Genomic DNA, 12,294 nt, shown 5'->3' on the forward strand with positions numbered 1-12,294 from the left:
ATGCAGAGGATCAGTGCCGAACAGCACTCACCAGCATGAGAGACTTGTCTGCTCACCCGCCAGGGTGGGTGGGAGCTGGGAGCTGAGGCTTGGGCTTCGGAGGTCAGATCCCAGGGAGACGACTGGGGTTGGCTGGGTGAACACAACCTGAAGGGGGCTAGTGCGCCACAGCTAGCAGGGAAGGAGTCTCAGAAAAAGTCTGGACCTGTTGAAGAGGCAAGAGACTGTTGTTTCGGGGTACACGAGGAGAGGGGATTCAGAGCACCGCCTAAATGAGCTCCAGAGACAGGTGCGAGTCACGGCTATCATTGTGGATACAAGAGACAGACATGAAATGCTAGGGCTGCTATTGTAGCCACCAAGAATCCTGTGTGCAAGCACAGGTCACTATCTACACCTCCCCTCCTGGGAGCCTGTGCAGTCTGCCACTGCCAGGGTCCCGTGATCCAGGGACAAATTCCCTGGAGAACACACAGCATGCCTGAGGCTTGTGTAATGTCATGCCAGCCTCTGCCGCCACAGGCTCACCCTGCATTCTGTACACCTCTCTCCCCCTGGCCTGAGTGAGCCAGAGTCCCCTAATCAGCTGCTACTTTAACCCTGACCTGTCTGGCTGGGGAACAAACACCCTCGGTGACCAACATGCAGAGGCAGGATAAATCCGAAGCTGAACCCCAGGAGCTGTGCGAACAAACAAGAGAAAGTGAAATCTCTCCCAGCAGCCTGAGGAGCAGCGGATTACACGTCCACAATCAACTTGATGTACCCTGCATCTCCGGAATACCTGAATAGGCAATGAATCATCCCAAATTGAGGCGGTTGACTTTGGGAGCGACTGTAGACTTGGGGTTTGCTTTCTGCATCTAACTTGTTTATGGTTTTATGTTTATCTGAGCTTAGTATTTAGAGTTTATTATCATTGGTAGATTTCTTTATTGATTTGGTAGCTCTCTTCCTTTATTTTTAATATATAGATATATATATGTTTTTTCCTTTGTCTCTTTCTGTGAGTGTGTATGTGGATGCTTCTTTGTGTGATTTTGTCTGTATAGTTTTGCTTTCACCATTTGTCCAGGAGTTCTAACTGCCCGATTTTTTGTTTGTTTGTTTGTTTGTTTGTTTTTGGATATTTTTTGGTGCTTGTTATCATTGGTGGATTTGTTTTTTCGTTTTCTTGCTCTCTTCATTCTTTCTTTCATTCTTTTTTGTTCTTTTTTTATTACTTTTTAATTTTTTAATAATTTTTTTATTTTTTATTTTAATAACTTTATTTTCTTTCTTTCTTTCTTTCTCTTTTTCTCCCTTTTCTTCTGAGCCATGTGGCTGACAGGGTCTTGATTCTCCAGCCGAGTGTCAGGCCTGTGCTTCTGCGGTGGAAGAGCTGAGTTCAGGACACTGGTCCACCAGAGACCTCCCGGGTCCAAGTAATATCAAACAGCAAAAGCTCTCCCGGAGATTTGCATCTCAACACTAAGACGCAGCTCCACTAAACAACCAGCAATACACTGCTGGACACCCTATGCCATACAAGTAGCAAGACAGGAACACAATCCCACCCATTAGCAGAGAGGCTGCCTAAAATTATAACAAGGTCACAGACACCCCAAAACACAACACTGGACGTGGTCCTGCCCACCAGAAAGGCAAGATCCAGCCTCATTGACCAGAACACAGGCACCAGTCCCCTCCACCAGGAAGCCTACACAATCCACTGAACCAAATTTCGCCAATGGGGGAAGACACCAAAAAAATGGGAACTATGAACCGGCAGCCTGCAAAAAGGGGACTCTTAAAAACAGTAAGTTAGGCAAAATGAGAAGGCAGAGAAACACACAGCAGATGAAGGAGCAAGGTAAAAACCCAGCAGACCAAACAAATGAAGAGGAAATAGGCAGTCTACCTTAAAAAGAATTCAGAGTAATGATAGTAAAGATGATCCAAAATCTTGGAAATAGAATGCAGAAAATACAAAAGTGTTTAAAAAGCACCTAGAAGAAGTAAAGAGCAAACAAACTATGATGAGCAACACAAAAAATGAAATTAAAAACTCTCTACAAGAAATCAATAGCAGAATAACTAAGGCAGAAGAATGGATAGGTGACCTGGAAGATAAAATAGTGGATATAACAACCACAGAGCAGAATAAAGAAAAAAGAATGAAAAGAATGGAGGACAGTCTCAGAGACATCTGGGACATAATTAAATGCACCAGCATTTGAATTATAGGGGTCCCAGAAAAAGAAGAGAAGAAGAAAGGGGCTGAGAAAATATTTGAAGAGATTATAGTTGAAAACTTCCCTAATAAGGAAAAGGAAATAATCATTCAAGTCTAGGAAGTTCAGAGAGCCCCATACAGGATAAATCCAAGGAGAAACATGCCAAGACACATATTAATCAAACTGTCAAATATTAAATACAAAGAAAAAATATTAAAAGCAGCAAGGGAAAAACAACAAATAACATACAAGGGAATCGCCATAAGGTTAAGAGCTGATCTTTAGGCAGAAGCTCTGCAAGCCAGAAGGGAGCAGTAGGACATATTTAAAGTGATGAAAGGGAAAAACCTACAACCAAGATTACACTACCCAGCAAGGATCTCATTCAGATTCGATGGGGAAATTAAAACCTTTACAACAGCAAAAGCTAAGAAAATTCAGCACCACCGAACCAGCTTCACAACAAATGCTAAAGGAACTTCTCTAGGGAAAAACACAACAGAAGGAAAGACCTACAATAACAAATCCAAAACAATTAAGAAAATGGCAATAGGAAAATACATATCAATAACTACCTTAAATGTGAGAGGATTAAATGCTCCAACCAAAAGGCAGAGACTGGCTGAATGGGTATAAAAACAAGACCTGTATATATGCTGTCTACAAGAGACCCACTTCAGATGTAGGGACACATACAGACTGAAAGTGAGGGGATGGAAAAAGATATTCCATGCAAATGGAAATCAAAAGAAAACTGGAGTAGAAATTCTCATATCAGACAAAATAGACTTTAAAATAAAGATTATTACAAGAGACAAAGAGGGACACTACATAATGATCAAGGGATCAATCCAAGAAAAGGATATAAAAATTGTAAATATTTATGCACCCAACATAGAAGCACATCAATATATAAGGCAAATACTAACAGCCATAAAAGGGGAAAATGACAGTAACACAATCTTAGAAGGGAGTTTTAAACCCCACTTTCACCAATGGACAGATCATCCAAAATGAAAATAAATAAGGAAACACAAGCTTTAAATGATACATTAAATAAGATGGACTTAATTGATATTTATAGGACATTCCATACAAAAACAACAGAATACACTTTCTTCTCAAGTGTTCATGGAACATTCTCCTGGATAGATCATATCTTGGGTCACAAATTAAGCCTGGGTAAATTTAAGAAAATTGAAGGCTTCCCTGGGGGCATAGTGGTTGAGAATCTGCCTGCCAATGCAGGGGACACGGGTTCGAGCCCTGGTCTGGGAAGATCCCACATGCCACGGAGCTACTAGGCCCGTGAGCCACAACTACTGACCCTGCACGTCTGGAGCCTGTGCTCCACAACAAGAGAGGCCGTGATAGTGAGAGGTCCGCACACCGCAATGAAGAGTGGCCCCCACTTGCCACAACTGGAGAAAGCCCTAGCACAGAAATGAAGACCCAACACAGCCAAAAATAAATAAATAAAATAAAGAATTATTAAAAAAAGAAATAGGAAAAAAATACTTAAAAAAAAAAAAAGAAAATTGAAATCATATCAAGTATCTATTCTGAACACAATGCTATGAGATTAGATATCAATTACAGGAAACAACCTGTAAAAACTACAAACACATGGAGGCTAAACAATACACTAATTAATAACCAAGAGATCACTGAAGAAATCAAAGGTGAAATCAAAAAATACCTAGAAACAAATGACAATGAAAACATGACGACCCAAAACCTATGGGATGCAGCAAAAGCAGTTCTAAGAGGGAAGTTTATAGCAATACACTCCTACTTGAAGAAACAAGAAACATCTCAAATAAACAACCTAATCTTACCCCTAAAGCAATTAGAGAAAGAAGAACAAAAAAACCCCAAAGTTAGCAGAAGGAAAGAAATCATAAAGATCAAATCAGAAATAAATGAAAAAGAAATGAAGGAAACAATAGCAAAGATCCAAAAAACTAAAAAAATGGTTCTTTGAGAAGATAAAAAAGTTGATAAACCATTAGTCAGATTCATCAAGAAAAAAAGGGAGAAGACTCAAAACAATAGAATTAGAAATGAAAAAGGAGAAGTAAAAATTGACTTTGCAGAAATACAAAGGATCATGAGAGATTACTACAAAAAACTATATACCAATAAAATGGACAACCTGGAAGCATTGGACAAATTCTTAGAAAAACACAACCTTCTGAGCCTGAACCAGGAAGAAATAGAAAATATAAATAGACCAATCACAGGCACTGAAACTGAAACTGGGATTAAAAATCTTCCAACAAACAAAAGCTCAGGACCAGATGGCTTCACAGTCGAATTCTATGAAACATTTAGAGAAGAGCTAACACCTATCCTTCTCAAACTCTTCCAAAATATAACAGAGGGAGGAATACTCCAAAACTCATTCTACAAGGCTACCAACACCCTGATACCAAAACCAGACAAATATGTCACAAAAAAGAAAACAACTGCCCAATATCACTGATGAATACAGATGCAAAATCCTCAACAAAATACCAGCAAACAGAGTGCAACAGCAGATTAAAAGGATCATACACCATGATCAAGTGGGGTTTATCCAAGGAATGCAAGGATTCTTCAATATACAGAAATCAATCAATGAGATACACCATATTAACAAATTGAAGGAGAAAAACCATATGATCTCAATAGATGCAGAAAAGGAGTTCAACAAAATTCAACACTAATTTTTGATAAAAACCCTCCAGAAAGTAGGCATACAGGGCACTTACCTGAACATAATAATGGCTATATATGACAAACCCACAGCCAACGTCATTGTCAATGGTGAAAAACTGAAACCATTTCCACAAAGATCAGGAAGAAGACAAGGTTGTCCACTCTCACCACTATTATTCAACAAAGTTTTGGAAGTTTTAGCCACAGCAATCAGAGAAGAAAAAGAAATAAATGGAATCCAAATTGGAAAAGAAGTAAAGGTGTCACTGTTTGCAGATGACATGATGTTATACATAGAGAATCCTAACGATGCTACCAGAAAACTACAAGAGCTAATCAATGAATGTTGTAAAGTAGCAGGATACAAAATTAATGCACAGAAATCTCTTGCATTCCTATACACTAATGATGAAAAATCTGAAAGAGAAATTAAGGAAACACTCTCATTTACCATTGCAACAAACGGAATAAAATACCTAGGAATAAACGTACCTAAGGAGACAAAAGACCTGTATGCAGAGAACTATACGACACTGATGAAAGAAATTAATGATGATACAAACAGATGAAGAGATATACCATGTTCTTGGATTGGAAGAGCCAACATTGTGAAAATGACTATACTACCCAAAGCAATCTACAGATTCAATGCAATCCCTATCAAACTACCAATGGCATTTTTCACAGAACTAAAACAAAAAATTTCACAATTTGTATGGAAACACAACAGACCCCGACGAGCCAAAGCAAAAATGAGAAAGAATAATGGAGGTGGAGGAATCAGGCTCCCTGGTTGCAGACTATACTACAAAGCTACAGTAATCAAGACAGTATGGTACTGGCACAAAAACAGAAATATAGATCAGGGGAACAGTATACAAAACCCAGAGATAAACCTATGCACATATGGTCACCTTATGTTTTATAAAGGAGGCAAGAATATACAATGTAGAAAAGACAGCCCCTTCAATAAGTGGTGCTGGGAAAACTGGACAGCTCCATGTAAAAGAATGAAATTAGAACACTCCCTAACACCATACACAAAAATAGACTCAAAATGGATTAAAGACCTAAATGTAAGGCCAGTCTCTATAAAACTCTTAGAGGAAAACATAGGCAGAACACTCTATGACATAAATCACAGCAAGATCCTTTTGATCTGCCTCCTAGAGAAATGGAAATAAAACCAAAAATAAACATATGGGACCTAATGAAACTTATAAGCTTTTGTACAACAAAGGAAATCATAAACAAGAGGAAAAGACAACCCTCAGAATGGGAGAAAATATTTGCAAATGAAGCAACTGACAAAGAATTAATCTCCAAAATTTACAAGCAGCTCATGCAGCTCAGTATCAGAAAAACAAACAACCCAATCCAAAAATGGGCAGAAGACCTAAATACACATTTCTCCATAGAAGATATACAGATTGCCAACAAACACATGAAAGGATGCTCAACAACACTAATCATTAGAGAAATGCAAATCAAAATTACAATGAGGTATCACCTCACACTGGTCAGAATGACTATCATCAAAAAATCTACAATCAATAAATGCTGGAGAGGGTGTGGAGAAAAGGGAACCCTACTGCAATGTTGGTGGGAATGTAAATTGATACAGCCACTCTGGAGAACAGTATGGAGGTTCCTTAAAAAACTAAAGATTGAACTGCCATATGACCCAGCAATCCCACTACTGGGCATATACCCTGAGAAAACCATAATTCAAAAAGTGTCATGTACCACAATGTTCATTGCAGCTCTATTTACAATAGCCAGGACATCGAAGCAGCCTAAGTTTCTCAATGGCTAAAGAAGATGTGGCACATATATATAATGGAATATTACTCAGACATAAAAAAAAATGAAATTGAGTTATTTGTAGTGAGGTGGATGGACTTAGAGTCTGTCATACAGAGTGACGTAAGTCAGAAAGACAAAAACAAATACTGTATGCTAACTCATATATATGGAATCTTAAAAAAAGAAGTTCTGAAGAACCTAGGGACAGGACAGGAATAAAGACGCAGGAGTAGAGAATGGACTTGAGGACACGGGGAGGGGGAAGGCTAAGCTGGGAAAAAGTGAGAGAGTGGCATGGACATATATACACTACCAAATGTAAAATAGAGAGCTAGTGCAAAGCAGCCCCGTAGCACAGGGAGATCAGCTTGGTGCTTTGTGACTACCTAGAGGGGTGGGATAGGGAGGATGGGAGGGAGACGCAAGAGGGTGGAGATATGGGGATATATGTATATGTATAACTGATTCACTTTGTTATAACGCAGAGACTAACACACCATTGTAAAGCAATTATACTCCAATATAGATGTTAAATAAATAAATAAATAAAGCCTGTGCCATCACCAATCTTGTATGATTCTGTGTAATAATGGAAGAATGGAGTTTCAGGGAAGACTTTATGTAGGAGTAGGGATTTGAAGGATCCAGGAGTTTGGAAAAAGAAGAGAGAAAGAAATATATAAATTTTCAGTTGTCCATGGGTTGTTTTGAGACATTTAAAGCAGTCTGTCACCCAAGTCATGTTATAATGTTCCTACAAGCAGGGCTCACGCCTTTCTAATTCTTGACTCTTGGTCTCTCCCTGTCCCCACACCTCATGCTCAGACAGGGCTCTATATGCAGACATGTGGCGACACAATGAAGTATACCTGTCTCAGTATATTACAAAAAAAAATTGCTCACTGTCACTTCTGCTGCATTCAAATAATGCCACTGTCCTCTCTCTCTCTCTTCTTCTGCCTCCTTCTCTCTCTCCTCCTCTTCCTCCTCTTCTTACAGGTAGTATTTCAGAAGATGTAGGAGGGCTGAGGAGGAATGCTCCAGGTCACTCAGAATGAACTGTTCAGGTGTCTCTAATAACACCATTCCTCCTAGAGTAGTTTAAGGAAATAATTTTAAAAACAGTATTCAGTAATTACAGCATAACCCTACTGATTTATAGAGTCTATAGTGTCCTAAAGCATCATTATTAGATGCATAAAAAAAACTTAGGAAGCTGCAGATGGCATTATTTCATTCTTTTCTATGGCTGAGTAATATTTCATGGGTGGACCTAGAGATTATCATACTGAATGAAGTATGTCGGACAAAGAAAGTCAAATATAAGATATCGCTTATATGTGGAATCTAAAAAAAAAAAAAAAACAAATAAACTTATCTAGAAAATATAAATAGAGACACAGATGTAGAAAATAAACTTATGGTTACCAGGGGGAAAAGCCGAGGTGGGAGAAGGGATAAACTGGAAGATTGGGATTGACATATACACACTACTATATATAAAATAGATAACTAATAAAGACCTACTATATAGCACAGGGAACTCTACTCAATACTCTGTAATGGACCCTTCTCGAAGATGGCAGAAGGGTAAGACGTGGAGATCACCTTCCTCCCTACAAATACATCAGAAATACATGTACATGTGGAACAACTCCTACAGAACACCTACTGAATGCTGGCAGAAGACCTCAGACTTCCCAAAAGGCAAGAAACTCCCCACGTACCTGGGTAAGGCAAAAGAAAAAAGAAAAAACAGAGACAAAAGAATAGGGATGGGACCTGCACCAGTGGGAGGGATCTGTGAAGGAGGAAAGGTTTCCACACACTAGGAAACCCCTTTGCGGGCAGAGACTGCGGGTGGCAGAGGCGGGAAGCTTCAAAGCCATGGAGGAGAGCACAGCAACAGGGGTGCGGAGGACAAAGCGGAGATATTCCCGCACAGAGGATGGGTGCCAACCACCACTCACCAGCCCGAGAGGCTTGTCTGCTCACACACTGGGGCGGGCGGGGGCTGGGAACTGAGGCTCGGGCTTTGGTGGGATCCCAGGGAGAGAACTGGGGTTGGCTGCGTGAACACAGCCCGAAGAGGGCTAGTGCGCACAGCTAGCCAGGAGGGAGTCCGGGAAAAGCTCTGGAGCTGCCAAAGAGGCAAGAGACTTTTTCTTGCCTCTTTGTTTCTGGGTGCGAGAGGAGAGGGGATTAAGAGCGCCGTTAAAGGAGCTCCAGAGACGGGCGCGAGCCGCGGCTATCAGCGCGGACGCCAGAGACGGGCATGAGACGCTAAGGCTGTTGCTGCAGCCACCAAGAAGCCTGTGTGCAAGCACAGGTCACTCTCCACACCTCCCCTCGTGGGAGCCTGTGCAGCCCGCCACTGCCAGCGTCCCGTGATCCAGGGACAACTTCCCTGGGAGAACACACGGCACGCCTCAGGCTGGTGCAACATCACGCCCGCCTCTGCCACCACAGGCTTGCCCCACATTGTGCCCCTCCCTCCCCCCAGCCTGAGTGAGCCAGAGCCCCCGAATCAGCTGCTCCTTTAACCCCGTCCTGTCTGAGCGAAGAACAGATGCCCTCAGGCGACCTACACGCAGAGGCAGGTCCAAATCCAAAGCTGAACCCCAGGAGCTGTGCGAACAAAGAAGAGAAAGGGAAATTTCTCCCAGCAGCCTCAGGAGCAGCGGATTAAATCTCCACAATCAACTTGATGTACCCTGCATTTCTGGAATACCTGAAGAGACAACAAATCATACCAAAATTGAGGCGGTGGACTTTGGGAGCAACAATGTATATATATATTTTTCCCTTTTTTACTTTTTGTGAGTGTGTATGTGTATGCTTCTGTGTGTGACTTTGTCTGTATAGCTTTGCTTTTACCATTTGTCCTAGGGTTCTGTCTGTCCGTTTTTTTTTTTTTTTTAGTATAGTTTTCAGTGCTTGTTATCATTGCTGGATTTGTTTTTTGGTTTGGTTGCTTTCTTCATTCTTTATTTCCTTTTTTTTAATTACATAAAAAATTTTTTTAATAATTATTTTTGTTTTTTATTTTAATGACTTTTATTTTATTTTACCTTTTTCTCTTTCTTTCTTTCTTTCTTCCTTCTTTCCTTCCTTCCTTCCTTTCTCTCTCTCCCTTCCTTTCTTTCTTTCTTTCTTTCTTTCTTTCTTTCTTTCTTTCTTTCTTTCTTTCTTTCTTTCTTTTCTTTCTTTCCCCCTTTTATTCTGAGCCGTATGGATGACAGGCTCTTGGTGCTCCAGCCAGGCATCAGGGCTGTGCCTCTGAGGTGGGAGAGCCAAGTTCAGGACATTGGTCCAACCAAGACCTCTCAGCTCTGCGTAATATCAAATGGCAAAAATCTCCCAGAGATCTCCATCTCAATGCCAAGACCAAGCTCCACTCAATGACAAGCAAACTACAGTACTGGATGTCCAATGCCAAACAGGAACGCAACCCCACCCATTAGCAGAGAAGCTGCCTAAAATCATAATAAGGTCACAGACACCCAAGAACACAGCACAGGACTTGAACCTGCCCACCAGAAAGACAAGATCCAGCCTCATCCACCAGAACACAGGCACTAGTCCCCTCCACCAGGAAGCCTACACAACCCACTGAGCCAACCCTAGCCACTGGGGGCAAACACCAAAAAAAACGGGAACTACGAACATGCAGCCTGCAAAAAGGAGACCCCAAACACAGTAAGTTAAGCAAAATGAGAGGACAAAGAAACACACAGCAGATGAAAGAGCAAGGTAAAAACCCACCAGACCAAACAAATGAAATGGAAATAGGCAGTCTACCTATTCTTTCTGAAAAAGAATTCAGAATAATGATAGTAAAGATGATCCAAAATCTTGGAAATAAAATAGACAAAATGCAAGAAACATTTAACAAGGACGTAGAAGAACTAAAGAGGAACCAAGCAATGATGAAAAACACAATAAATGAAATTAAAAATACTCTAGAAGGGATCAATAGCAGAATAACTGAGGCAGAAGAACGGATAAGTGGCCTGGAAGATAAAATAGTGGAAATAACTACTACAGAGCAGAATAAAGAAAAAAGAATGAAAAGAATTGAGGACAGTCTCAGAGACCTCTGGGACAATATTAAACACACCAACATTCCAATTATAGTGTTCCCAGAAGAATAAGAGAAAAATAAATGGACTGAGAAAATATTTGAAGACATTATAGTTGAAAACTTCCCTAATATGGGTAAGGAAATAGTTAATCAAGTCCAGGAATCAAAGAGAGTCCCATACAAGATAAATCCAAGGAGAAACATGCCAAGACACATATTAATTAAACGATCAAAAATTAAATACAACGAAAAATTATTAAAATCAGCAAGGGAAAAACAACAAAAAACATACAAGGGAATCCCCATAAGGTTAACAGCTGATCTTTCAGCAGAAACTTTGCAAGCCAGAAGAGAGTGACAGGACATATTTAAAGTGATGAAAGGGAAAAACCTACAACCGAGATTACTCTACCCAGTAAGGATATCATTCAGATTTGACGGAGAAATTAAAATCTTTACAGACAAGCAAAAGCTAAAAGAATTCAGCACCACCAAACCAGCTTTACAGCAAATGCTAAAGGAACTTCTCTAGGCAGGAAACACAAGAGAAGGAAAAGACATACAATAACAATCCCAAAATAATTAAGAAAATGGTAATAGGAACACACATATTGATAATTACCTTAAATATAAATGGATTAAATGCTCCAACCAAAAGACACAGACTGGCTGAATGGATACAAAAACACGACCTGTATATATGTTGTCTACAAGAGACCCACTTCAGACCTAGGGACACATACGGAATGAAAGAGAGGGGATGGAAAAAGAAATTCCATGTGAATGGAAATCAAAAAAAAAGCTGGAGTAGCAATTCTCATATCAGACAAAATAGACTTTAAAACAAAAACTAATGCAAGTGACAAAAAGGACACAACATAATGATCAAGGGATAAATCCAAGAAGAAGATATAACAATTGTAAATGTTTATGCATCCAACATAGGAGCACCTCAATACATAAGGCAAATACTAACAACAATAAAAGGGGAAATCGACAGTAACACAATCATAGTAGGGGACTTTAACACCCCACTTTCACCAATGGACAAATCATCCAAAATAAAAAAGAATAAGGAAACACAAGCTTTAAATCATACATTAAACAAGATGGACTTAATTGATATTCACAGGACATTCCATCCAAAAACAACAGAATACACTTTCTTCTCAAGTGCTCATGGAACATTCTCCAGGATAGATCATATCTTGGGTCACAAATCAAGCCTTGATAATTTTAAGAAAATTAAAATCGTATCAAGTATCTTTTCTGACCACAACGCTATGTGACTACATATCAATTACAGGAACAAATCTGTAAAAAATATAAACACATGGAGGCTAAACAGTACACTCCTTAATAACCAAGAGGTCACTGAAGAAATGAAAGAGGAAATCAAAAAATACCTAGAAGCAAATGACAATGAAAACACGATGATCCAAAACCTATGGGATGCAGCAAAAGCAATTCTAAGAAGGAAGTTTATAG

The sequence above is a fragment of the Eschrichtius robustus genome, chromosome 14 (genome assembly GCF_028021215.1).
Source record: "Eschrichtius robustus isolate mEscRob2 chromosome 14, mEscRob2.pri, whole genome shotgun sequence".
NCBI lineage: Eukaryota > Metazoa > Chordata > Mammalia > Artiodactyla > Eschrichtiidae > Eschrichtius > Eschrichtius robustus.